Source organism: Arvicanthis niloticus, chromosome 12 (genome assembly GCF_011762505.2).
Source record: "Arvicanthis niloticus isolate mArvNil1 chromosome 12, mArvNil1.pat.X, whole genome shotgun sequence".
Classification (NCBI taxonomy): Eukaryota; Metazoa; Chordata; class Mammalia; order Rodentia; family Muridae; genus Arvicanthis; species Arvicanthis niloticus.
Genome location: NC_047669.1, coordinates 29489706 through 29512740, shown reverse-complemented (window position 1 = coordinate 29512740; position 23035 = coordinate 29489706). Strand labels below are relative to the sequence as shown.

The 23035-nt window shown below is 36.5% G+C and overlaps 1 protein-coding gene and 1 long non-coding RNA gene across 28 annotated transcripts in view; one reads left to right on the top strand and one right to left on the bottom strand.

Moving 5' to 3' along the window:
• The window catches only part of Zbtb20 (zinc finger and BTB domain containing 20), a 716739-nt gene that overhangs the window by 292242 nt on the left and 401462 nt on the right, over positions 1-23035 (bottom strand). The window lies entirely within an intron of this gene.
• LOC143444055 (uncharacterized) lies at positions 2541-6480 on the top strand. Its single transcript, XR_013113580.1, has 3 exons — positions 2541-3980; positions 5836-5942; positions 6238-6480. It is a non-coding gene; the product is annotated as an uncharacterized LOC143444055 (long non-coding RNA).

The following is a 23035-nucleotide window of genomic DNA, read 5'->3' as shown; positions in this document are numbered from 1 at the left end:
ATTAACCCTAAGAAGGACAATGGAGTTAAAGACTGTATCAGTCAGTCCTCTGTACCATCATTATAACAAATGAAAGGCCCAAGAAAAGCCTTAGCGCAAACACAATCATGTTTGTATGCAATTCTTAAAAACAGTGCTGGCAGTAAATCCTCAGAGGACACATCCTACAGATCTGTTAGTCACTCTACTGAACACATATCACACTCACATAGACACACAGAGTACTGGCTTAAGTCCAGATCTACTATTAAGTTAAATTAAATTGTCATCTTTCAGTCATTTCATAGTTGCTTCAAATATATGATGGAGAAGAATAAAAACGAGAATACTTGGGTGGCCATAGTAATTTTTTGTAGTATTTTATTAAAATATCTCAGAGCAAGGGAAGAGTGGACAGTGGAAAGTACAGAGAAAGAACAATATCCTCTGTAGCAAGTAACAGGACAAATCTTTTCCAACACCCTGATAAATGACTGGCTGACTGCAGGTTCTGCTTCACACGGAGGAGCCACTCAACACATTTTGCTGACTAAATGAAAGAATCACCTGCTGCAAGGAGCGACCAGGAATGGGTGTGGGTTGAATCAAACTTTTCTAGCCAGGATAAAGCTATACTGGTGGGGACACAGTTTTTGGTCATGTTCACTGTAAGGATGAGGTTTAAATGCAAAAGACCAAAACGGTGAGAGTCATGAAAGCTACACTTGGAGCCTTAAGTAGGACATGGACTTGAAGGCCACCAGAGTTTTTATGCAAAAAGGCATTTAAAATTTTGGTCTTCCTTAGAGAAAATAATATAAACAACAGTTATAGTTTTATATATACATATAAAGCCCTTTTTACTTATGCTAAAAACAACAACAGGAAACTTAAGAAAGAGTACCATGTCCTTGAAACATGAACAGTTCAGGGTCTCTTACACAGAGCAATTGCTAGAGAGTTCAACCTAAATCTAGGAGGTTAATAAACAACAGGCTATTTTGTCCTATCATAGCAATTCATTATAATTCATTATAAGTCAGAATGCAGACATGATTGTTAATGTAATATCCTGTCCTGGGACTCTCAAAACAAGCATAATTTCTCTCAAGCTCTGAGCAAACCTGTGACTTTGGGTCTTCACATCCTGAGCTTATGGACCAGTGAATCTGTCACTCTGGGTCTTTACATTCATTTATCCACCCAAGTCAGTTTATTCATTGCCTCTTCCCTCTGTCTGAGTTTGGTAACTCAGTCTGGATATGTTACTTTTGCTTCTCACAGCCTCTGATTTTCACTGGAGGTCGCCTCCCATGATCACACACTACATCTTAAGCCTATCTTCTTTCCTATCTATTTGTCTTGATTGTCTTTTCCCTACCTCTGTATTGTCAGTGAGGAGCCAATAGGCTGTATAGGCCTTAATCATGGTAGAAGTACTGTCTAAACTAGCAAGTCTGCTATGCCAAATATACTGCCTTGAAAAAGTGCAATGTGCTTTTACACAACGAAGAAATGCTTTGATTTCTCTGTGTCCATAGAAATATTATAAACCACTTTATTTCAATGGCAGTACAACAGACTTAAAAAATAGCCATTAAACCTTTTTTCCTATAAGTTGCTTCTGATTATGGTATTTCACCAGGACACAGTAAATATTAGCAACTTCTTTTTGTATGTGGACAAAAAGAAACAAAACCTTTCTTTGCTTATAAATACTCGGGTAAATGATGAAAGGCTTTACAACCTCTTTCTTACTTGGCAACTGGTTCAGTTTTGAAGAACTCAGGTCAGAATCTGGGAACAGAGCATCTGCAATTCTGTGATTTCATAACACGAGGGCTTGGAAAGTTGCTGAAAATGCCTTAAACGGAGAACTATTTCTTTACTGCAAGTAAAGAGTAGGCATTGAAGGGGACACTGCATGCAAACTGCTGTCTTTTGTCTGAGAATTTACACTGGGTTCTTAGAAAGAGACAGGATGGGAATGTGTTTCTTTCTCTTGATCCATTTTATGAGTGGAAATCCCTCAGAAAAAAAGCTTTGCTGAGAACGATACCAGCAAACCATTTCTTGTTAATGCAAAAATTAAAATTAAATATCTTCTGAACAGATAGTTCAAAAAACAACAGAAAAATGACTGCTCCTTTGACATTTTAGCTTACATATGAACTATATAAAAGTAAAATAAAGCTATTTAGTCTTTTATAGATACACTAGAATTTCCTTCTAACCTACAATCATGCCTCTTGAAATGTGTACAAAATGTAAAATTTCTATGTTCCTATCACATATAACATATCTGTGAATGAAACTTTTATAAGAATGGGTTAATATACATAACTTTATTATTTCATTAGATGAATATAACCAGTAGATTGAAACAAAATACTGATGTGAACCAGAATGTAGCCTGATTGCAGTTTACAAAAATGAAACACAGTTGGGTAAAAATGGATTTTATTATACTATACTTCCCAAAGTGTCTATTCCGTTTTGTTTCAATTCTGGTACAGATAACCTTCACCCAAGAAATTAAAGAACTGAATGAAACATAATTTTATTAATGTTAAAAATATTATTTGGAAACAAGATGTTTGTTAGTAGGCACTTCTGCTTACAAGATAGTATTCAAAAGGGATTTCAACCATAACATTAGAGAGCCAGAAAATTCTTTTCACCGTTAAGAGTTTTAAAATGTTACATGCCCACTTATGAAAGAAAATAATGAATTGTAGTTTATTTATTATTGAAACATTGTCCAAGTATGGAGAATGCTGAGCGCTTGTGAAAAATTCCAAGAAAACTAGAGAAGAGTCTTGTGATCTCAGGTTCTTCAAGAACATGGAATTGTTCATGAAAGGTGCTTTCATGGCTCTCCCAGGTGTAGCCAGGAGTGAGTGATTTTGAGCAAGCTACTGAGTCAACAACTACTGCCTAGTTTCCTGCTGCAGGAATATGGCAGCATCTGATTCCTGTGAGGACAAATGAGTTTCACCGCCAATGTTAAGTTCTGGAGCCCAAGTATCTTAATTCAAAAGTTAAGCAGGCTTCATTTTCTTTGTTTGGCAAGTAATCTCCAGTTTTCACTTGCAGACACAAACCCTGAAATCAGTGCAGTGAGCCTCCATTTGCGTAATTGCCATCTTCCTGCCTCAAAGCCAAGATGGATTTACCTTGTTTCACTATTTACTAGGTCTCTAGTTAGGGAGGTGCTACTGTAATTTGAGACAGGTAAGTGCTGGGGAATTTAGTTAAGTCAATAGCAGTATGCCAGCTTGGTCTGTTTTTCAGAAAGATCATTATTATAAGAAGGCCAATAAATAAATAAAAAGTATAAAATATACATCTATGAAGAATCCTAGGCTCATTTCTCTAGTGAAAGTCATTAAATGAGATTCAGAAGCACACCTATGTAATTGACACTTAAAAATATAACTTATCACAGTTATAGAAAAGGACTTGTCTTTGTTTCTGCCGAGGACTACTGACTTTCATCAGCTCATATAAAATTTTACCTCTAGTCATTTATAAATGAACAAATAAAAAAATGTGAGTTCTTACAACAAACAGCACGTTCATCCCAGTGACATACTAACAACGCAGGAGCTCTCGGCTCAAAGCTCCTTTAGCCATTTCTCCTACAGAGGACAATTGACAATGTCTGGAGATAATTTTGATGACTGTCACTGTCAGTGTTACTGGAATCTAGTGAGCAGCGGTCAGAATGTTGCTCAATGTCTTACAATGTGTACAATTCCTATTTACTTCCGATCCAAAATCTCAGTCGTAGAGCTGTGGAGAACTGTTGTATGAATGCAGTCTCCTAAAGTCACTGGCCTGAACTGTTAGTCGCATGCGAATTTCAATTCCACAGGCAATGGGATGGTCTGAAATGAAAGCTGTGGCTAATAGGAACCATGTCTTCACATGCATAGTGGGCAAATGCAGAACCCAGTGCTAAGGAAACTTGGTCAAAATTATTTTTCAAGTAGCTTCTGGTAAGTAATTATGCCAAATGATACAAACAGATAGTTTTATATTACTGAGACAACCATGCTAATATCCTTTTTTGAATTTTTCAAGGGAGAGTGTAAAATCCGAACTCATAGACTATGCAACATTATCTGTTATGGAGATATTTTAAAGTACTTTATAAAAAGCAATGAGTACATTTCTAAAATGTTAGCCCATGTGAATTATGGGAAGTTAGAATTCTGTTTTTTAGGACAGTTTTTTTTTCTTCCTATGCACAGCGTTTTCTCCATGCATCACAAACACTTGCTCAAATCCCACTCCTTTCTGAAGGCAAAAGGAAACTTCCAAAGCTACAAGTCTCTGGCCATTTCGTACAAGAGTCATTTTCAGCAAAAACAGCGTAAAAGAGATCTAAACAGGCGTAAAAATTACTTTTTAAGTAAGCCACTTTTACTCTGGAAGCATAAAACCCAACACTATTCTACTATTGAAGAATGCTGATCACTTATGCAAGGAAGAACAAATATAAATAAAACTTGAAATACAACTTATTACAATTATTATGCTAAAATTAAAAATGTAACACTTTTAGTTTCTTTGGGGTTTTCTTGTTAAAGGAGCATCTGTTTTCCGATAAAAGAGGTTGCCTATAATAGATGTTCAGAGAGGATTTGCTCACGGCTACAGTGTGATCGTTTGCTCATGGCTACAGTGCTGTCTTGCCAGATTTTCTCTTTTCTGCTTTTGAATTTCATGTTGGTTAGTTGTATCAAGAAATAAACTGTATTGATGACCTGAAGATTGGCTATTTTTTTTTACTCAGAACTGTGAGAAATTACTTCCTAGGTGTGCACTATAGAGACCAATAAATGAGAAAGCAGAAAGAAACAACTTGCTTAGCGCCTATAAAGAAGATAAAGAAAACTCAGTAATTTTTAGAAGCAAATATTACTTACTATTTTGACTTCCATTTAAACTTCTTATATGGTGCTCCAAAACACACTCTCCATATATTTAGTAGAATGTTCTAATATCAGAGGATTGGGTATGGGAACATGTATATGCAATTAAGAATCACTTGGGAAGAGAGTGTTAGGATGGTCTGTCCACATTTGGCTTTTGGGCCATCTGCAGAAATTATCTTGATTACTTTAATTGAGTTTAATTTGGAGGGAAGACCTGCCAACTGTGGGTGGCACTACTCCTTAGGTAGGGGATCCTGAACTGTACAAAAGTGAAAAAATCAAGCACAACAGGAACTTGTATACATTCATTTTCTTTCTGCTTTTAACTCTGTATGTGTCTAGCTGCTTTGTGTTCCTAATGCCTTAATTTCCCCACAGTGATGGACTATAACCCAAAGCTTTGGGCCAAATAAGCCATTCTCTCTTAAGGTGACTTGACACATTTTTTTTTTTTTTAAATCACAGCAACAGGAGATAGGTTTAGATCTACTAACAGTTCAATTGTAACATGTTAAGTGCCTTCTACCAGGAGACCACCACTAAATATTATTTTTGAAGTAAGTCACAGGGAGAAGGTTAAGGGGAAAAACAAACAACTGGAAAGAAGCAGCAGTATCATGGCACTCTGAAAGATGGAGTATAAAATGGAAATGTTTACAACTTGTTTTAGAATTGCAAGAGATGAAATCATTACATATGGAAATGGGTGGTGGAGGCAGAAGGCTGTGAAACAGCCGTGTCTCTTACATCTTTTACAACTCTGAGAAAGACAAGGAGTCCAACGCAATCTACCCTAGTTCCTCTATTAGTTCTACAATACACTTGTAATCCCATTACAAAGAATTTAAAGGAACTGCTGACATTTCTTGCTGACCTGTATTTTATTGTCTCAAAATACTGCTTGAAATACCAGGCTCCATAAAGAGATGACTGCTCTAATGGTATTTATTGACCATTATTATGTTGGAGTTAGCCTGAATAAACAGAGATGAATACTACATGGGATCAGCTAAATTGTTGGTAAGTAGGTTCACATTATTTTCACAGTGTTTCGTTATTTTTAGCCTAAAGACTACACACATAAAGTAGGACATTATCCTTAACTAATCTTGTTATTATATGAAACAGTAATATTTACTAAGAGTACCTTTGTAAAGCTCAAAATGGGGGATATTCAGAGGTAGATTGAATGTGAATTTAAGGGATTAAACTCCAGGGCTCTTCACTGGCTTGGCTTATTCTAAATCTCTGTGCTTAATTTTGTAATCAGAGTTTTTATGCTGTTTTCTTAAAGTGGTAGTCTATATCGTTACAGAGAAATCTTGATCTACCCTGGACAATACAATGATATTGAAGAGAGCAAGCCCAAAAAGCCAAGGAACAAACTGCACCTTCCTAAGGAGCATGCTGTTTACTGTCTCTAAATACGTCTTCATTTGCTACTGTTACCCACTTCTGCCAATAAAGAAATGCTACTTTGCTGCAGTGCCTGGGTTATTGAAGTCTAAATAAAATTTGTTCTTTCAGTGACTGAGGATAACTACAGTATTTAAAAAGAAGATAATGACAAGGGTTCTAGAAATATATACTTGCAGCTAAAGTACTGCACAGTGCAAGCATGAGACTTAAGTTCACATCTCAAGCACTCGTTTTATTTAAAAAAAAAAAAAAAAAAAAAACCATGTGGGCCTGTAATCCTAGTGCTAGGGAGGTGGAGACAGGAGTGCTGTGGAATGGACCAGCCATCTTAGCTGTGTCCGTAAGCTCCAGCTCCAGTAAGAGACCTGCTTCAGGACACAAATAAGGTAGACTGCAATTGAGTATGACACAAGGTAGGGACTTCTGTTCTTCATATGCATGAACACACATGTGTGCACACAAACATAAACACATCCATACACATGAATAAAAACAAGAATTTTAGATGCAGAAACCAACTTCCAGGAATAGATGGTATATTGGTGAGACTTCAAAAAAAATTCACGAGGACAGCAATAATTATTATCCATAGCTAAGTGATACATGCTTTTGAGAAAAAGAAAACAAATTCTGTCAATCCGACTGATTTTAGTACCCATTGAAAAGAAGTTAGTCAAGTTTACACAGACTGTGGGAATCCCTACCAGGAGCAACTTCACACTATCTGTGTTCTGGTTTCTGAAAACTGTAACTAAATTCCATAAGCACCTCTAAACTCCAATATGGAACGCACATACTTCTGACCAAGGGCTTCAGAACTTTGGATCCACTATGTCTGTGTGTACTTCTTTTTACAATTTCTTACTCCAGTTTTTGAAGGAAAAAATAAAAATTAAGTCAAGAAATAAAAAATGAAATTGTCTTAAATGTAATATTAAATAATAATTGAAATATTTATATCTTCCCCCTCTCTCAGAGTAAGACTGCCTACAAAACAAGTAAAGCCTATCTGATCTTATCAACAAGAGTTTTATTAAAATTTTCTCCTGGTAACACCTATTAAGCAGAAGATATACTTCCTGGACAGGGTAAATGACTCAACATTCTGTATTTTTCACGTATTTACTGGGTTCTAGTCAGCTGATGGAACGGCTGGTTTGAGGGATCAAGATAGCCCTGAAACAAAGAAGCAAGACAACCAAGTGCAGGTCAGCTCTGCAGGACAGGTGATGGTCCTCCAGGCCTAGGCATCGACATTAATTTAAGGTTTGGAAGAAGCCAGTCTATGTCAGTCTGTAGACTCCTCGGATGCTATTTTCTCCTTTATTATTTTATTTCGTCTTACGTTACTGTGGTACTGGGGCTGGATCCTAGGACCTTAGGCATCACTAGGCATGAGCTGTGCATTGCATGCCCAGCTCTCTCCATTCCTTTACATTTAAGATCGGTTACAGTTGTTTCTCAACTTATCCTTTTCTGGAAGTACTGTAGTATTACTATAATAAAAAGTACAGATTTGGGAATTTGCTAACTTGCTGTCTAGTCTTGGCTCTGCTAAATATTGTGACATGTTACTTACTTGAGCCATCATTTTCTGATATGTACATTAGGTAGTAACATTTCTTCCTGAGTCACTACATGCTTCTCAAAGCCAGTACCACTGGCTTCAAAATCACCACTCTTTGTTCTTTCTGGAGCAATTAAGTGAGAATCTCTGTGAGTGAGAAAGTCTTGGGATCTCATTTTAAGTTCTCTCCCATGTGGTTTGTATACAAGCAAATACTATAAAATCACATCCTAGTTTTTCCTTTGAAGAATTGTCACCCAGGCGGGTGACCCTTGTCAATACTCCCACATGTTTGGTTGCTCCCAATGGTTTACTCACCAGGAAGCTCAGAATGCAAAAGTCAGGACATAGGACTGTTTTCCCAAAGATCCCACTTTTAGCCTTTCCCTACAATGCCATGGGCATTCTGTTTTATTTTTGTAAAGGAAGGGCAGGTTCGCTGGGGATTGCAGTAGAGCTGTGACACAAGGGGACTTTTGTAGAATTTCATTAATATGAGTGTACCTACCCCACAGGATGATATAAGGATTAATTTCTATTTGATAATTTACTGTGTGTAAAATGCCTTGAAACCCTTGGAGAAAAGTGCTATATAAATGTAAAATAATAATTATAATAATAATAACTTCGACTATTTAGCTGATCAGTGAATTAGCCAGAAGATTTAGTCTGCCAAGGGACAGGGCTGAACCCTTTATAAGCAGAAACTCTACATCATCATATCTCATAACTGCTATCACAGAAAGGGGAAACAAAGGGTAGAAATTAAGATAAATCCACAGTCTCAACTGATTTAAATGACAGAGGATCACTAGTAATGTTTCATAAAAAGTAGGAAATGCAAAAATGACAGCTGCATTGTGCTTCTAACTCAGAGCAAGTCCTGGGGTTTTATACACTTTGTTCTTTATTTGTATGGAAAATATCTCATCAGTACAACATCTCAAATTTAGCATTATTAAAATGCTTAACTATTCTTTGGCTCTGGTTAGAATACGTGCCTAATTTATTCCTATTTCGGGTAATACTTTTTCTATGTGAAGAATACCAATAAGGTTTTATGAAGTTCCAGGTAATATTTGAACCAGGAGTTTGCAGCAACCTTGCTTCTCCATGTACATACCTAAGACATCTCTGAGAAGACTAAGCTGTGTCCCTACAAATTTAATTTAAGAAAGTTAAACGTCCAGGAGATACCTTTGCTCTCAAAAAATATTTGGTGTGGAAGCTCCTGGGAACTTCACTGTGCTTGGCTCTGACATTATTTGTTTTACATGTTTATCAGTTTCATAAAGATCTTTCTACCAAAATCTGAGGGTCTGAGCCAGAAGTCTTCTATGTTAAACATGAATCTCTTATTAAGGCATAGAAAAGAAGAGACTATACAAGCCTTTGTAGGAACACTTGGGAATGCCCGAGAACCAAGCTTAGCTGCTTGGATCGCTTGGTCAGGTGTCTTTCAGAAGACTCTAATGATTAGGCAGAAAGAGTTTTGTTTTGTAATGAATAGGCTTTGAGACCTTGGTTGAGTTTTAACTCTATTTTACATATTACACAGAAAATATTTTTGGTGTATAAAGAGAAACTGTATACTTCTATAAAGTAAAGTGTGAGGTTGAGAGTTTCTAAACAAAGGAAAATAAAAACTTCACAAAATTAACAATTTACCAACCAACCAGCTAACCAGCCAACCCTATCTACCACCAACAAAACCAAAACAAGAGCATTTTGCACCTTTCTCTAGAATGAATCATTAACTCTTAGCCTCAAAGGCTCACAATCTTCAATATACAGCAGGAAGAGTGGGTGTAAGCCAAGGTGGATGGGATTATAAAATAAAGTAAAAAGTATAGACCAAATTACCTCATAAAATCCTAAAGTCAGCTTTTATCTGTCTGTAAGGTAGAGCAATCAATGAAAGAATGAATGAGAGAATTTAAAAGAATGGAAAAGAGAGTTAAAATTGGCTTTGTATGAAGTAGGAAAAACTTGACATGCCACTAATTTATAGAACATTGGCTTGGGATGCATCCTACTGAACACTGCAGAGGACTCTAAATGTGATCTGTGTTTAAATACATCCCTTCAGAAACAAAACTCAAAACTTTGACAGTTCTGGTATAACTGCCTGACTTCAAAGGGCCTCTGAAATAGACATAAGCAAAGGGCCATATGTTAAACTGCTTCTGTGGGGGTCACTAGCAGACAGCCATGTCCAGCTAAGGGCTCCCCGTGAACTGTATTACAAGCACTAAAATCTCATCTTTTCTACACAGATACTGTTCTGACATTATCACCAATGGAACTGCCAATGTCTGGCCTTCTAGCCATGTTGGTAATCTTTGCCCTTGTATTGCCAAATCAGCTGTTCTCATCAAAATAGAAAACATGACTGAACCACCTGAAAGGCACAGCTCAGGATAACTGCTCCTTTTAGTTCCCTGTCAATGAATATTGTCCTATTCTTCTCATGTATAGGGAGGTGTCTACACATTTACTTACTAAGCATATTACTGTACCTTTCATAAAACAGACCACATGTTACAGTACAAGCTATGTCTTAGCATTGCCAATAGTATTTAAATATATTGAAATGTATTTATTTGTCCAGAAAAGTAAAAAATAGCAATGTTCTTTAAAAAACTTGACATTACTATCTTCTCAAAGAAGTTAACAGAAATATAAATGGATGTGCCGAAAGGGAAGGAAAATCACAAGAGGCTAGCAACATACTCTTTTTACTGAATTTCTTTTACCTAAGTATACAATGGAGTCTTCTGACATGCGTTTTCCTTTCTCATCATGTTCAGTTGAAGTATAGCTCTTGAGACAAAGAACATAAACAATGCTCTACATGTTCTAATGGTCCAGACTTGTGAAATTCAACTTTGTTTGCTTTTACATTTTAAATACAATTCAAGAATGACATTTTTCAAAGTATTCCCATCAACTATAACATAAAAAAGAAGCAAGCAATAGTGGTATAAACAACAGTCAATATTTAATGTTTAGACATGCCAAGCACCAAAGTAATCCTGTGTATTAATTAATTAGCCTTTACAGCTTCACAAAGTTTATACTATTATTTTTCCATTTATTAAAAATATAATAATTAGAAGCTTTCTCATGATAACACAATCAATATATACAGTCAGAGTTTAAACCCAGGAGATAGCCTCTTCTACATGATGATTATGATGATTATGGTGAATGCATTATATACAGAAAGTGTTAGAGAATTGCACAGAGGATGCCTGGCACCTCTGAAGGTACTTAGCACTGGATAATATACTGTATTAGTTTTTCCATATACACACATAACTATGATAAGTGTTTCCCTTTAACTTAAGGAAATTACAGGTTATTTATAGCATTTTCAAATTGTTAGTATCATTAATTTTACTCGTTGTGGCTCTAATTATGTAAAATAAGGATTATTTGAAAAAAAAAAAACCCGAGATATTTCAAAGGTTTGTCTGATAGTCCAGACATCTACTGGGTGATCCACAGGTGGGTAGTGTGCACATTGTCAAAATCAATGATTCACATCCTTGCTACTCAGAATAGCATGGAACTGAAAATGTATGAATATTTACTTCTGGAATTTTTCATTCAATATTTTTGGATGGTAGTTGAGTCCTGGTAACTGAAACTATGGAAAGAAAGTAGATGAATAATTGTGTTTAAGTGTATGGTATTTTGGTCCCTGAAGACCAGACTTTCCTATTTCTCTGAACCACTTTCCCAGCTGGTTCATTTGTATTGTTAACTTCATGACTGAACATTTAACTCAATTGTCCACAGCCTCCTTTAGTAGCACAGTAGTTAAAACTGCAGCTCTGGAGTCGGGAGGAAAGGGTGAGCTCAGCAGCGCTGACTCAACCATGCTTTAGTTCCCTTCTGTGTATACAAACAGTAATACACTTTTCATTTAGCTGTTATGTTAAACAGGATAGTGAACGTAAAAGCTCAACAGGAGGTCAATGATTAATAAATGGGAACTTCATTATTATTGATTTTAACCTATTAATACATATGTTCTTTCCCCAAGTAGATTATGTTTCTTTTCATTTTTTCTTTTTTTTATGTTTCTTTTCAGAGAGAATAATCAATATGAATGAACCCTTATTGCCTTCTGTACAGTTTCTTGAATGTTCAATACATATAATAACATAGATTCATTTAATTTGTGTAAAATTCCATATGTAATACTTATAATCATTTTTACTATGCATAATGTCAAATGTGTGTATGTGTGTGTCTGTCTGTCTATCTATCTATCTATCTATCTATCTATCTATCTATCTATCTGTCTAAGTATGTGCAAGAACTACTACAAACTGCATTATGGCATTATCTTATAAAATTTACCTCCATAAGTTTCTGATTAGTGAACTTTAATAATCAGTCCTTAATCATTTTAGGCTCACAACTAAAAAGTGTTCCAAAAATGTGAAGGCTTAATCACAGCCCTGTACTACCTGCTAAATGATACATTGGAGGTCCGTATTTAATAGCAATTTGACCTTTATGTTAAAAGTTGCCTGTAAATTGTCCCTGTTATGAGAACGTTCATGCTCACAGCACATTGATGTGGTCTGTGTGCTTGTACTACGGTTCACTCCTTAGTTATCTATGAAGAGGCTACAGTATGTCAGTCTATGGCAAGCCTTGGGAGAAATAAAGCAAAATATCAGAATTTCTCATCAACAGCAATTAAAGATTGAATGTCATTTTCCTATTCTCATTTTGTGCATATTCTTGTAAAATCAAACTTCTCTCCCTGCCCACTCTTTCTTTTCTGCCCAAGTTTCGTAGTATTAAGTTTATACAGATTTTGCCCATAAGAAGCTTATATGACAAGGCAAGCGACCATTTTAATTATATTTATTCTTCATTTTGAGTAAGTTTCTTTTTCATATCTGACAAAGACTTTTGAAGTAAAAAAGAAAGGCAAAGCAACCTGATTTTTTCAAACAAATCTTTCATGTACAATCTTTTGTCTGTAATCTCATAATAGCTTAGAAAAATTTTAAAGGAGGTTTTAGATGTTTTTGTTCTTTTCAAATTGGCAAAATTTGATTTTTTTTCTTCACATTTGGATTGGCTTTACAAATTAACAAACAAGAAAACAAGAACATATTCAACCTAAAAAAAAAAAAAAGAAAAAGAGAAAAAAAGAAAGAAAGAAACAGAACAAAAAAAACCTTCACTGGAGCCTTGGCATCACCAACTAATGCCAGCAAACTGCTTCCATTCTGTTGTAAATAGAGTTGAAAGAAGCACAGGTAGGATTCACACAGAGCCAAATGTACCACATTAGGAAAAGAAACAGAGGGCAAGAGAAGACAAGACCATCACCACTGCTGTCAGCAACTTCCCAGGAAGCCATCAGGTTGCAGAATCTCCTCCAACTCCATTTTGGTGGCAGGAGTAGGGTGTCTGAGGCTAAGATTTTTTTAAGTGTTTCAGATAGGCATTTTGGAAACATGAAGTACTACTATGGTGCTAATATATACTGTGATCCTTACTGCTTACCTGTGACTGACTGTAAGATGTAATGAGTTAATAATTTCAGAAAGGAAGTATTTTCAATGGAAAGAAAAAGAAGAAAAATCTCCAAAATCTTGTTATTAAAGATGTCTCCTAAGATGCATTTATTATAGGCCCACTACTGTTAAAAGCTAATGAGACCATGCATGAAGTAAACTTGGCTTGAGAAATAGTGTGGGGATATAGCTGGCGAGAGAACAGCGGTGGTGAGGCTGTGCAGAACCACAGGCTGGGGAAACACAGGTGCTTGACATGAGATACTTCCAACTTGGCAGGATTGGTGCTCTAATCTTTGTGCTGATTGATTTTTAAAGGCTTTCTAATAAAATAAAGAAAAAGTTCAGGCTGGATATAGCAGCATATGCCTTTAATATCAGCACTTAGAAGGCAGAGACAGGTGTGTATCTGTGAATTCAAGGCTGCATAATAAGACCGTATCTCCAAACACAAGTTCAGATATTATTTCAAATATTATTTTACAAATTTATAAGGGATCTGTTTTAAAGATAAGAACTTATATAGTTGAAAGTCGTGATTTATCTTAATTTTGCAATGCTGGGGATCAAACCCACAGTTTTTTCCCTTACAGAGTTTAACTTCCATACTCTATTTCAGACATAATACCTCTTCCATTGGCTAAAATCTCTACCCTAAAAGGATATGGTTTGCGGTGAAATTGTGCAAATCTCTACAGTATCGGGAGCTTGCCACCACTGGACTCTGAGATGAATCCGGCAGTGAAGAAGCCTGGCCAGGACACATCACTCCCTCTGATTTCACAAGGCACATTTAGGGCACCCCACTCTTGAACCCCCACAGTTCCATCTCCTATGAAATTCCACTCTGCCCCAGGTGTTCACCACTGAAGTCCTCCCTTCTCCAGCACAGGAATTGGATCCCAGCCATTTGCTTGTATTGCCCTAGATCCACCCTAGATGGGTTCTTTTGTGTGTGTTGTTTTTACCCCCTGAGGTAAAGAATCCCATTCATTTGCCAAAATGTATTTGAAAGGCCATTTCCTCCTCAAAGTTTTTCTTTTCACTCACTTGAGAATCAACCCATCTTCTCTGATTTCCCACAGCACTGTTATTACTAACAACATCCCTTTCTTTCTGCTTTATATGGAAGCAATGTATTTCTAAATTATATCTTTAAAGAGTCTAGATGGTTATGAGCCTGAGGGTACTGGCCTTGAACTTACATCTGAATTTGACAAACAAAAATCAGAAAAGAAATATGGTGTATTGATGTATTTGACTAAGTAATATGTTCAAATGCTACAATGACAGAACCAATGTGTGGTAATTGTTAGACAGATAATATGGAGTTATATTTGCTCACTAACACCTTACTTTTAAATTCATTTAATAATTTTGTATGCTCAATAAAGGAACTACGGGCTGCTTTATAAAATGTTTTCTCTTAACTTGAATAAAATTTTGCAAATCAAATCAATAAAAAAAGAGAGAAACCTATTTTATGATAAAGACTGTTATTGGATCAAACAATGGGTACATTTCTGTATCTCCCTAAGTACAAATGATGACAGAGTTGTCAGAAAACTGTGATGTGAACTGTAGAAAGCTGAGAATGTAGCAGTTCACCTCCCAGCACTGCTGCCAACACATAGAGTCTAGGTATTTATTTGACTGCCTTATTTTGTGAGTGGTGCTTATAAAATTCATGGATAATCTGCCCATTGATGCTCACAATTTAAAACAAACAAAACAATTTAATACCAATGCAAGGGATAAATGGCTAACATTTACAGAGCCACTCATTGTCTAGGCAAGACAACAGGTTCTAAACATATTTTCTCATTGAAATCCCCATCAAAACACAAATATAGCTAGCATTTGCTCATTCTAAAGAAATCCATAACCAAGCACAGGACTATAAACTATCTCTGGAGGCCACACATTGAAAGAAGGATCAGGAAAGCTAAAGACCTTAGTGTTTTGCATTTAGACTACAATGTTTCAACTTGGAACCCAGTTATTCACCAAAGAAGTTGAAACAATGTAGAATAATATTTTAATAGCAGGGCTAAGCAGAAAGTACGTCATTAGACACTGAAAATAGAAAATATCAGCTAATATTTACCACTACCATTGTAAACATTTTGCTTTAGTTTACTGGTTGGATCTTTAAAAGAATTTTTTGCAGGTGAACAGCATTGTTATAACGCTTACTACTTCTTGGTAGAAAACTCAGCCAGAGACAGAGTGTCACAAAATCCCAAAGCTAGTCAGCAGCAATTCAGTTTCATAGACTAGCATCCTCAGAGCTGGGTTTCTGTGTATTGCACCTCACTATGGTGAAAAGGCTATTCAAGATAAAGGTGTAAATGAAGTTCCAAATACATGGTTTGGTACAAAGTAGGCCTTTCTCTGAATGTTACTTCTTATCCTTTTCTTATCTAATCCTATAATAACAATCAGAGTAATATCACAACAATTTAGTTTTAATGTACATTTTAGTTTTGAAGGCTTTAGATTTTACATTTTGAAGAAGAGTAAATGTGGAGCTGGCGAAAGCCCAAGGACCAGAGTTTGCTGATATACTGTGTCTCTGAGACTCAGAAGTTACACATATGAAGTCTTACCCACATGGATTTTTCAATAGGAGTTAAACTAGGATGATAAGGCTAGACATGCTAATATCACGGGGAAAGCTCAAGAGGCCTCATCCCTAATAAAGAAGTACAGGAAACGTAGGAACACTGAGAATGGGAGAAACAGTCTTTCCCAGTGAAGTACATTAAAGTTATCAAATACCAAAGAGTCAGTCCTGAAAACATACATGTAAATGTGACGTTATACAGACTGAGAAGGCTGTGTTCATGAGTTTAGGAATATATATGTATCAAAAATTTAAAAAAGAGAAGGCTATGAATTTTGAAAGAGGACAAACATGGGAGGGTTTGCCAGGAGAAAAAGAAGAAAATGATGTAATTATAGTAATCTCAATTTTTTTAAAGACAGTAAATATGCAAAACAGTAAACCTATGTAATACAATGTTGAGTATTTTTCAACTATAGGTATAAACAAAAAAGGTACTCTATAATTGTATGCACAGATCTTTAACAAAAACAGAAAGGGTGTATATACACAAGAAAAAGTATAACTGTATCCAAAAATTTGAAAGTAGATTATTTGTGGATGATTTTGAGTGATTTTAATTATCCTCTTGTAGTTTAATCTATACCCATGAATGATTTTCAAATGAAAAAGTAAAAACGAGTAGCTCTGATAGGTTACATTCCTATTTAGAGATGATAATAATTGAGGGCAAGATCAGTCGAAATTGTAATTTTCCCCTTATTTAGTGATGGAGCTTGAATAGAAACCAATGCTTTCATTTTTAATTAGTGTGTTTTCTGACTTCTATTTCTCTTCAGTTGTTACCATAATGGAGAAATTCAAAAGGAAGCTAGGAAGAAAGCCATGGAGGTTGCTAGAGATGCACGGAATGAAAATGTGCTGCCAGCCTCTACTAAGGAGTCCTTATAAGGCTTCAGGCTCCTTTGCTTTCTCAGTCAGGCTACATGTTTCTGAGTCCAACCAACACTATACATAGTAGGCTGTAAAAGCAATTCTAATTCTTTACTCTATGAAACAGAACATTATCCATCTACCGCATGACTTTACTGTGACTCTCAGCAGAGGATGTGATCTGTGTGGGACTGGTGCACATCTCTACCTCTTGGCACTAAGTTTAGTGAAGTAATTTGACTTGAATGATGAAATATTAAGCAACATTAAATGAGCAGAGACTTCAAATACATTTGTAGGGAACCAAATTTTAGAACTGTTAATGGTTTATCTTCCCATAATAACTGTGTTAAAAGTGAAACTTGTTTTTCATGAGAGGGTATAGCTAATACACCATATCATGACCTTCTGTACTAATCTGGGACCAAAATAAGCCACTGGGAGAACTCCAGGTCCCGTTTCGGGAGCATTTCTTATTCTCCATCTTTGATGTAGTCTGTGAGGATGCATGTAGTACCAAATAATTATCTTGATCACCACACCCTGATACTCTTTCTACCTTATTTCCATTTGCATTCTAAGCCTCTTTAGTGCCTCCTGAAAAGTAGATTCTGCCCTGTGGTGAATCAGACAGGATCAACCTTAGATTTCTGTTTGAAGACACCAAGACTTTGTCATGTCTCATTCTCCTGGCTTCATGAAATTTTACCAATGCTCAGAAACCCACTGAATTGACTTGATACTTCAAATACTGACAGAAACTATTGCAATTCCCACCAACTGACTTGATTGACAACCATCTTTAAATCAGATATATGAAAAAATATTTAGGTTCTCACACATTTCCATAAGTTCACCCAGCTTTAATTACACTTTCCAGGCTATAAACTAAAACATACATTCTTCTATTTACTAGGATAGATAAGAAACAAGCATGTAAGTATAGCTTTAGTACAATGAAACCCCTCAAACTTCGTGGATCCAGTGGCAGAAGTGGTGGCCAGTTTGTAGGAGACAGAGTTGATGGATGACTTCAAGAAAACAGTGTTTTTTTCAGATACAACTTGGCAAATGCACAAATTCACAAACTGTGAGTACACGCACAAGAGCAGCACCAGGTCAAAGCAGACAAAAATCTATCATGGAGGAGAGAAGGTGGACACAAAGTCCCTTTCAACATACACCTAGCCGAGGCTGCTGTTGGTGCTTGATTGCTCCTGGGAAAAGAAAAGCCTGTTTTCTTCAGTGGAGTGATACCTGGTATATCAACCACATTCCAGGGCAGGTCCCACATTCCAGAATAATTGGCCAACATACACTAGATTCATAGAAGGGAGAGGGGTAGAGGAGGAAAAGAGGAAGGGTAAGGGGAAAGACTATAAAGTTGGGTGTGCAGGAAGGTGGGGAAACGTCTGGGTGAAGTCAGGAGAGGAAGATAAATATCAAAATACACTGTATGAAATACTTAAGGGAAATAATGCAGGCATATAACACACCCACATTATGATCTGAAACTCTTAAAATGGCTTGGGAAAGTCAGACAGTCATTTATACTCAACTCTATTCCATATGAGTTGTCTAAATTGTTCAAGTTGTCAACTCTTGGAGTAAATCCTAAACTGTTCAGCTAAGAAATACAGTTCTCATTATTTTCTTGGGAGTCACTCCTTCATTACTATCCTACAGAATGATATGTATTGATCCTTCTGTGCTTGTGAGAAAATGTTAAAACAATTTTTGGAAAATAAGAAAAAAATGGTGGTATTTTATATCATCTTGCCAAGATATACTGAAAAATCTCCTGACATTTTGAATTTGTGGCAATATGCTTTTTAGTTAATATTTTCATAAGAGTTTATTAAAGTGGAAGACAATTGGAAGTTTAAGGGTTATATCTAAATTTATTAAGCTTGAAGGTTTCAGACATAAACGGATGCTTTACAGAAAGTTATTGAGGTCTGTAAGCTTCTAGAACAGATTTATCAATGCTGCTGATCTCCGCTTCAGATAACTCTGCCCAAGCAACTTTATAAGGTGGGAATTCAGTTTATTACACAGCGGCCCAGGCAACAGAGGACTTTTCTGGGACATACTGGTTTGGAGGCTCACGTTAGGTTTAATGTTAAATACTTTGTGTTTTTAGAATAGTTGATAAACCAATCATTCCTGTGTTATAATGTATAAAGGAAAGGACTGTGTCCTTAATCTCCAAAACTACAGCAGGGCATGTTGGGCAGATTAGTCCCTTACACAGACATATGTGGCTTTTCCTTGACAATGAGTAGGCAACTCTTAAAAAAAAAAAAGTTTCAAAATAGAACCCACCCACCAGCATTTTCCACCCTGAGACATTAAACTCAATTGCAAAGAAATGAAATGTTACTATTTACAAAGCTCTTTTCATCTTATATCCTGTCTTTTCTCTTGTGTGGTTTCTTTCTTTCTCCCCTTTCTCCTTGTTCCCTTACCTACTTCATTCTACCCATTTGCTCGCATTTCCTAATGCCTCCTACCCCTATTATTCTAAACTCTGTTCATCCTCAAACAGGCTTTGCCAATGGAAAAGAAAAGGCCCCAGACAAAGCCCTGCTCTGAGACAAGGCCCTCCATAGGGTGGTGAATGGTGACTGGGGTCCAGCCTGTGGGGCTGAGAATGGTAACAGCTCTGGAGCTCTTCCCCAGAAAGCCATTAGGCTCCACAGGCTTGAGAGCTGGATCAAGCCTTGTGATTTCAAAGCTTTCATGGCTGACAAGGACTTGCTAATTTCAAACTTTCTAACCAATTACAATCACAAAGAACTCAGGACAATAATCAGTGAGCAAAATGAAACTGCTCTGGGAAGCAGCCTCTGCAGGTTTCACTCTTGAGGCTTGGCAGCCAGTGTGCAGCTGGGGCTCTGCTTCAGCAAGTAAATAAAAATACACCATAAAATACAAACATACACAATGGGTCCCACTTGCTGTTGTTCCCAGTAGTGGGGTATGTGGAAACCTCGTCCTGCATTCAGCCCATTAATTTCTGATGGTGTTAATTAAAAACTTTTGATGCTGGCTTGAATGGAAAATACCTCAAACAGTGTTTCCTTTATTGAAGGCCTAAGTTCTAAGTCTTGGATTATTAGGTTAAGCTCTGTCAGCAGAGAGACCAACAGAAATGCTTTTCATACCATCTGCTTTGACCAAGGAGAATAGTAATAGCGATAATAAATAAATTAGTAAAAAAGGAGGAAGAAGAGAAACTATTTAGGTTGAAAACTCTGTATTTCAACCCACTTTTGAAGAACTATATTGAAAATCCAGGTCCCTGAATATAGAGCAAATGGTTAAAAAAAATAAAAGCAGAGAGAGAGAGAGAGAGAGAGAGAGAGAGAGAGAGAGAGAGAGAGAGATTTTCCAAATTCTTACCGAACATTCAAATCACTCCATGTTCCAGAACCTGAAATTTTTATATTTTAAAATGTGAAAGCTGCTTAAAATAAGTGAATCAGCTGCTAAGCGATTTCTCTTAGTCTTTTCCCTCTCCTTTCTTTCTACAGGCTGAAAAAGAATGCCTACAAAGGTACATCCAACTAATTGTGTGGCTTAAGAAACTTAGTATAATTATTGAGGACTAGTGTTTCCTGCTTCAGACTAAGCTGGGATGCAGTCAATGGAACTGAGGGCTGAGATATCATCCATCCCTGTGAGATGGAGCAAACAGTTCCAAGTGCTTACCCATAGAGCAGGGCAAGGATGCTGAGCAGTTGCTCTGATTTCTCTCTCATCTTGGAAACCCTGGGCAGCCTTGGGAATTGAGAGAGCACATAAGAGGATAGCGTGAGGAATTCTTTGCTGTAGCCCAGCAAAAAACACCCAGCCCCTCCCTCCAATGCCCTGTGAAATAGGAAACAAATCTCTGAGATACCCGGATTAGTTTTTAATAATTGTGTGTAATTTTGTTCCTTAATAGTTCCCTTCCTTGTGACAGATGGGTGCTGGTAGTTTTGAGTACCAGAAGTGAGGACTCCAAAATGTCACCTCACAGTGATCCTTCTTTCTTTGTACATTACTATGTCTAGAGACTATCACATTTTCATTTCCCATCCTATTTATTCACACTGCCTGTGAAATCAACTGGTTCCTTAAAAGACCACAAAACTTCTGGCTTTTTTCGGCAAAGGTCTCATCACCTACTCTTGTTTTGATTACCATAGCATTAAAAAGGATGATAGCCTTTTATTTTGAGGGGGTGCAGGTTTTCTTCCCTTCCCTCCCTAATGTCAGGCTTCTGTGGCCTCAGCATCTCTGACAGTCTGCAGAACTGTCCCACCCAATCTAATGGGACATGATGGCGATCCTTCAGGAAAATCAGCAACAGCCACACAAAGGCCTCACAGAAAGGCATGAGCAGGGGATACCCTGACTAATACAACTGAAACTTCATTAAAAAATAGCTTTGAGTAAACCACAGGACTCTGTTTGCTCACAAAATTTATGAATTTTATTCTGAGTAAATTGATAGGTGATATTGCCTACAAAGGGCTAGTAAACATAAATTAACTAACAGATATATAGCAAATGAATGCATTTAAAGATGAAATGATTTTTTTTTCCTAGAGACCAAGGTTTTGTTAAACTTAATCCTGACTCTTCCCTCTCCAGCAGTAGAAACATCTGGTCGGTTTTAGATTCCCCTTGGATTTCCAACTTCAAAGGGAATTATAAAGAATAACAAATTCATGTACCGGCAGTAAAAAAAAAAAAGAAAAAAAAGAAAAAAAAAAAAAGAAGCCTAGAGCAGCAGGAGAGAATGGTAAAACTGTCCTTATTTGACTGCTAGTGACAGGCGCCACAGGCAGAACCAAGAGAAAAGACAAAGGCAAGATCACCTGTTGATAACCAGAGTTCCTGCAAAGCACTAAACCTATATGCACAGGGCCATACACAGCAATCCATCCAGAGGTAGGGATTTTTTTTCTGTTGTTGGTTTTTTTTTTTTATACTGAAATGAATAAAATAGCATTTAATATATAAAATGAATTGGAACAAAAGAAAATGATTCACATGTCTATAACAAAAGCTTCATTGAAATAACAACAAATAAATCAATACAAATGTATTAAAATTTATTAAAAGCATGACTTAGAGACAATCTTAGAGACCCCCTTGGCCTTTGAGTTTTGACTTAATTTTGAGGAAACTAGAATTTTTATTCTAGGGAGGGCAGGATAAGTCATTCCAGAAATAAATTCAGTTCTAATAGACCATAGACTTTTCATATCCTGATTAAAAACTGTTCTCCAAGGGCCTGAAAAGTATCTAGTGTTTCCTTCTTGCTTATGGGCACTATGTGTGAGGATTGACCAGATACTGAAGTTGTTAGTAGAAGAGTGTTTGAAAGAACTGTGATATTTGTAATTGTAACACAATTAATATGCTGTATTTGACAATATATAATAAATATGAAATTATTTCTCTCTATCATTTTCCTGACAAAACTGAAACACACCATCTAGAGTCTAGGTCTTGATGCAATCAAGCAGGAGGGAATGAGAACATCTAGAGAAGGCGCAACGATGCCATTGTAATTATCTTTTATAAACAGTCTTCCCTGTTCTTGCTTTGTGTGCAGTGTTTACAAAAACAACAATAAAACAAACAAAGACACGATTAACCAATCAACTTGTTTGTGGACAAAGAAAGAAAAATAGTAGGGCTAAAATGTCTTTAAATAATTAATTACAAGAATCCTTACACTTAGTATTGAAAGATTACAAGATCTCCATGCCATAAATACATTAGATGAATTCAGAGTGGCTATCAAATACCCAGAAAACAAACTGATGTCATATATCACCAAAAATCACAAATATTTCTATAGTTGAGGTCAGAGCTCATAGAAGCAGTTCTCATGGGAGTCTAGAGGGACCCTCCAGAGTAGTTTCCAGATGAATGACCCTTTCCAAAACCATCTCCTGTTCAAACTGTAGTCTAGACAAGGGGAAGAACAGCGATTGTACCTCATTCCAACATGAAAGGACTGTGATGATGATATAATTATCTCCTTGAACTTCTGCCTTTAGCATGGATTTCACTCCCT